This window comes from Colobus angolensis, unplaced genomic scaffold (assembly GCF_000951035.1).
Source record: "Colobus angolensis palliatus isolate OR3802 unplaced genomic scaffold, Cang.pa_1.0 Scaffold206, whole genome shotgun sequence".
In the NCBI taxonomy this organism is placed as follows: domain Eukaryota; kingdom Metazoa; phylum Chordata; class Mammalia; order Primates; family Cercopithecidae; genus Colobus; species Colobus angolensis.
This window is the reverse complement of record NW_012115222.1, coordinates 614,436-620,001: the sequence shown is the minus strand read 5'-3', so window position 1 is coordinate 620,001 and position 5,566 is coordinate 614,436. Positions and strand designations below refer to the sequence as shown.

At 44.2% G+C, this 5,566-nt stretch overlaps 1 pseudogene; it reads right to left on the bottom strand.

Moving 5' to 3' along the window:
* Nucleotides 1–2,797: 2,797 nt before the first annotated feature.
* On the bottom strand, nucleotides 2,798–3,273 carry LOC105511869 (annotated as a pseudogene).
* Between the last annotated feature and the right edge of the window lie 2,293 nt (nucleotides 3,274–5,566).

Genomic DNA, 5,566 nt, shown 5'->3' with positions numbered 1-5,566 from the left:
AAAGAAAGAAAGAAAAAGAGAGAGAAAGAAAGAAGGGAGGGAGGGAAGGAAAGAAGGAGGGAGGGAGTGAAGGAAAGAAGGAGGGAGAGAGGGAAAGAAAGAAAGAAAAAGGGAAGGAAGGAGAAAGAAAGAGAAAGAAAAGAAAAGAAAACAAAAGAAAAAAGAAAACCACAAACCACTAAAAATCCCTGGGTCTTGTGCTTGGAGACAAAGAAGTAGGCTTCAAAGCAAGCGCCACTGAAGGGAAATCCTGGTGGGCTGGGGATCTGGGGGCGGGCCTCAAGTGAGAGGTAGTCACTGACTGTGAAGCCTGAGCAAGAGTCAGACACAACGACAAACCAACTGCTTACACCTACACAGGGTTCCTAAATAGTCACCACCCCCACTCTTTTCAGTTGGATGATGACTCAACTAAAACTCTCATCAAAGCTGCCAGGCTTTTCGCCCCCTGCTGTTTTTAGACCCAAGACAAAATCCTCAAGGCATTGAAGGAGATCAGAATCTGCCACCCCCAAATATGCCACTTCCGCATAAAGATGAGTTTGAGCTGATGGCAATTAGGAAGCAGCACATGAAAGAAGAACTCCATGTCCTCCCACTTTCTCCCTATAAGCAGGGCATAAAAGCCTCCTTGTAAAAGTGTTTTCTTTCTCCATATCAGAGAGGGGAAAATGACTCTTATTTGCATAACAAGGCTTACTAAGCAACACTTATCTACTATACATTTCCTGGTTATCTTCCTGCCATTTACCACTTTTAGAAACCCAAACTCTTTTTCCTCTGTCTGGTCGCTTCTCTACCACTTATTGCTTTTCATTAAAATGGTATATAGCTGGCACGGTGGCTCACGCCTGTAATCCCAGCACTTTGGGAGGCCGAGGTGGGTGTATCACCCTGATCATGAGGTCAGGAGTTCGAGACCAGCCTGGCCAACATGGCGAAACCTCGTCTCTACTAAAAATACAAAAATTAGTTGGGCATGGTGGCACACACCTGTAGTCCCAGCTGCTCGGGAGGCTGAGACAGGAAAATCGCTTGAACCCGGGAGGCGGAGGTTGCAGTGAGCCAAGATCGTGCCACTGCACTCCAGCCTGGGCAACAAAATGAGACTCTATCTCAAAAAGAAAAACAAAAAATATTTTTTGTCTATATGTTATCCAGTTTCTAATATTCTGCTCTAAGCAACAGAAAACAAAGAGAAGTAACATATACCTTTGCTACCCTTAATGTCTTTTGTGAGTTTAATTTGCAGGCCCCAGTTACTAAACCGACGAGGAAAGGTTTTGTTTTGTTTTGTTTTGTTTTGTTTTTCTCCCTTACATCCTAACAGAAAACAAAACAAAACAAAACAAAACAAAAAACTTCTCCAATAACATAGTGCACTTGAAGAAAGAGTTACTGTTTTTGGCAAGTGTTGGCTAAAGGGTTAACTCAGCATCTTCCATTCCCAGCAGTCTCGTGTGGGAGGAGAGAGGAGAGGACTGATTACATTCTTTCTCCACACAAACTTTCACCCACCCTCCTTCTGAAAATAACTCTTTATCTAGAACTTAAGTGGAATGGGGTCTAATGGAATTTCTTTTTTCTTTTTTTTTTTTTTTGAGACGGAGTCTCACTCTGTCGCCCAGGCTGGAGTGCAGTGGCCGGATCTCAGCTCACTGCAAGCTCTGCCTCCTGGGATTACGCCATTCTCCTGCCTCAGCGTCCCGAGTAGCTGGGACTACAGGCGCCGCCACCTGGCCCGGCTAGTTTTTTTGTATCGTTTAGTAGAGACGGGGTTTCACCGTGTTAGCCCGGATGGTCTCCATCTCCTGATCTCGTGATCTGCCCGTCTCGGCCTCCCAAAGTGCTGGGATTACAGGCTTGAGCTACTGCACCCAGCCGGAATTTCATGTGTGAAATTTTTATTTTTTTAATATGAGAACAAGAAACAACAAACTAGTGCAGCAAATGTCACTAAATTGTACACTTAAAAATGGTTAATGGTTCATTTTATTTCTGTGAATTTTACCTCAATACAAAAAAATGAGTAAAACTACCTTAATTTGGGATCTCTGAAAATCTTTCCTGGTCATGAAATTTGTCCATCCTGTTTTGGGTTTGTTAAGGACTGGATCAAAACTGAAAAGAATTTAGCCCTGTGAAGATGCCTTGGACACAAAGTTTGAGGTGTGGTCCCAGCTCTACTTCATCTTGGGGATCCTTTACTCTTTACTCTCGCTATGCCTTCTTTTCTTTTTTTTTTTTTGAGACAGAGTCTCACTCTGTCACCCAGGCTGGAGTGCACTGGCACGATCTCTGCTCACTGCAAGCACCACCTCCTGCGTTCACGCCATTCTCCTGCCTCAGCCTCCCGAGTAGCTGGGACTACAGGCGCCTGCCACCAGGCCTGGCTAATTTTTTGTATTTTTAGTAGAGAAGGGGTTTCACCGTGTTAGCCAGGATGGTCTCGACCTCTTGACCTCATGATCCGCCCACCTCAGCCTCCCAAAGTGCTGGGATTACAGGCATGAGCCACCGCGCCCGGCACTGCGCCTCCATTTCTATTATGAAATAGCAGATTTGAATATCGGATCTCTTCCAGATGTAAATTGCTTGATTTAGAATCGAGAGGTGATTTACATCTTTATTGTTATCTTTCAGTAGGGTTCCTTCTACATTGCATTATTCTGTAAGGCTAGAGACTGTGATCTGATATAAGCATTGAAACTCAAGCAAATCATTTTCACTGGTGTCGCTCTTTATTTATTTATTTTGGCATTCAGTCTCTTTAATGTCTGAGGATGGCGGGGAGAAGTCAATGGTGAGGCTTCTCTGGGAAATTCTGCAGGCCTTGTAGTTTTCTAAGTCCCTCTAGCAACATGTGGATATGGGCTTTCACATTCATGGAGTCCTTGGTGAGGCTGTTGCTGAGCTCTGTGAGGAGAGAGCTCTTACGATCAATGAGCTTGAGAGCTTCTGCCAGTGTCAACTCCAGGAAAAAACCATATCCCAGGGCCACATAGATGCATGAAGTATCTGGGACCACTGTGTCAACGAAGAAGTTACAGCCAAATCCACCTGCATATATAACTCCGAGTGCTTAGCTTCCTGGAGTCACTCAGTGACATTTCTCAGTTGAAGGTATTTGGCCAGCTGCTCATGTATCTTGTCTCGATGGTCCAGCACCTTTCGCAAGTCCCGCTGCAGCACGTCACTGATGAAGGTCTTGTGGCGCAGCACTCTCTCCCTCATGGCCTCCACTGCCCACCACTTAGGGGGCGTCGCCATGATGGGCTCCTCAGGGCCGCCAGCAATAAGCTGGTGTCTCCTTACACTCATTCATCCAGAAAATCCAAACAAACAAACACAAAACAAAAAGGCCAGACACTGTGGCTCACATCTATAATCCCAGCCCTTTGGGAGGCAGAAATGGGTGGACAGATCACCTGAGCTCCAGACCAACCTGGGCAACATGGCGAAACCCTGTCTCTACAAAATAAACAAAAATTAGCCAAGTGTGGTGGTGCACGCCTGTAGTCCCAGGTACGGGGGAGGCTGAGAAGCAAGGATCCCATGAGCCCAGGAGTCTGAGGCTGCAGTGAGCTATGATTGCACCACTGGATTCTAGCCTGGGTGACAGAGTGAGACCCTGTCTCAAAAAACAAACAAACACAACACAAAATGAAAACAGTAACAATTTAACATATTCCAAGACGCAAAACTAAATAAAACCCAATTCTATCCCCAAGAAGTTTGTGGTCCACTGATCATTACATAACTACAGTTGGCCCTTCCTCTCTGTGAGTTCAGCATTCGTGAATTCAACCAACTAGGGATTGACAATATTTGGAAAATGCTTCGGCATGGTGTCTCACAGCTGTAATCTCAGCATTTTGGGAGGCTGAGATGGGTGGATGACTTGAACCCAGGAGTTCAAGACCAGCCTGGGCAACGCGGCAAAACCCCATGTCTACAAAAACTACAATAATTAGCTAGGAATGGTGGTGCATGCCTGTAGCTCCAGTTACTCAGCTACTGGGAGGCTGAGGTGAATCCCTTGAACCTGGTAGGTTGAGGCTGCAGTGAGTTGAGATCATGTCACTGCACTCCAGCCCAACAGAGCCAGATTCTGTTTCAAAAAAAAAGAAAGAAAACAATATTCATCTGTTTTGAACATGTACAGATCTCTTTCTTATTATTCTGTAAACAATACAGCATAACAACCATTTGCATAGTATTTACATTGTATTAGGTATTATATGTAATCCAGAGGTGATTTAAAGTATATGGGAGGATATGGATAGGTTATAAATATGTCACCATTTTGTATCAGGGACTTCAGCAGCCTTGGATTTTGGTATCTATGGGGCTCCTAGAACCAATCCCCCAGGAATGCCAAGGAATAACTGTATTTACATAAACACAAATCACCAATGCCCAGGAAGGGCCTGGTTAGTAGTAAGGGCAAAGCACTATAGGTCTCCTATAGCTCGTGTAAATCAACTTCGCCCAGGGAGCTGGGAAAGCAGGTGAATCTGAGGATGGAGAGGCTGGGGAAGCACTAGCCAGGCAGAGAACACAGGTAAAGGTGGGGTTAGGGCAGATGAGAATGTGAGCTGGAGTCATGGCCTGAAAAGCCTCATATACACTATTATTCCTACCATGAAGATGAAGAACTCAGGCCTGGCATCTGAAACATGTGGCTCCCTACAGTCTTACTTATAGAGAGAAAAATAGAATTATCTTACAGTGGAGAAAACTGGCAAACACATCCTTATCCTGAGATCAAAGTTAGAAATCACCAGATGAGAAGAAATTGACGTCATGTGCTTACTGGATATAATGCACTGAGAATTCTGTGAAGTTTCTGCCAAAAATACCTCCTCTGAATTTAGTCATAAGGCTTCAGCCAAACCCAAACTTGAAGGACACTCTACAAAATAAATGACCAGTATTTTTCAAAAATATTAATGTTGGCCATGTGTAGCAGCTTATGACTGTAATCCCAGCACTTTGGGAAGCTAAGGTGGGAGAATTGTTTAAGGCCAGGAGTTGGAGACGAGCCTGGGCAACATAGCAAGACCCCATATCTATTAAAAAAATTAATGTCATGAAAGAAAAAAAGAAATTGATTGTTTCCAATTAAAGACAACTAAAGAGACATATTCACTGAACACAATACATGATGTAGGATTTCTTTTGCCATAAAGAACATTATTTGGACAACTGGAAAGATCTGAATAAGATCTATTATTATCAGGGGAAACCCCACCCCCAATATTCAATGTGGGTTCTTTTCTATTTCGCTAAGTGTCAGCTGGTCTGAGAAATAAAGGGAAAGAGTACGAGAGAGAAATTTTAAAGCTGGGTGTTCGGGGGAGACATCACATGTCGGCAGGTTCCATGATGCCCCTGAGCCATAAAACCAGCAAGTGTTTATTAGTAATTTTCAAAAGGGGAGGGAGTACACGAACAGGGTGTGGGTCACAGAGATCACATGCTTCACAAGGTAATAAAATATCACAAAGCAAATGGAGGCAGGACGAGATCACAGGACCACAGGATGGGGCGAAATAAAAATTGC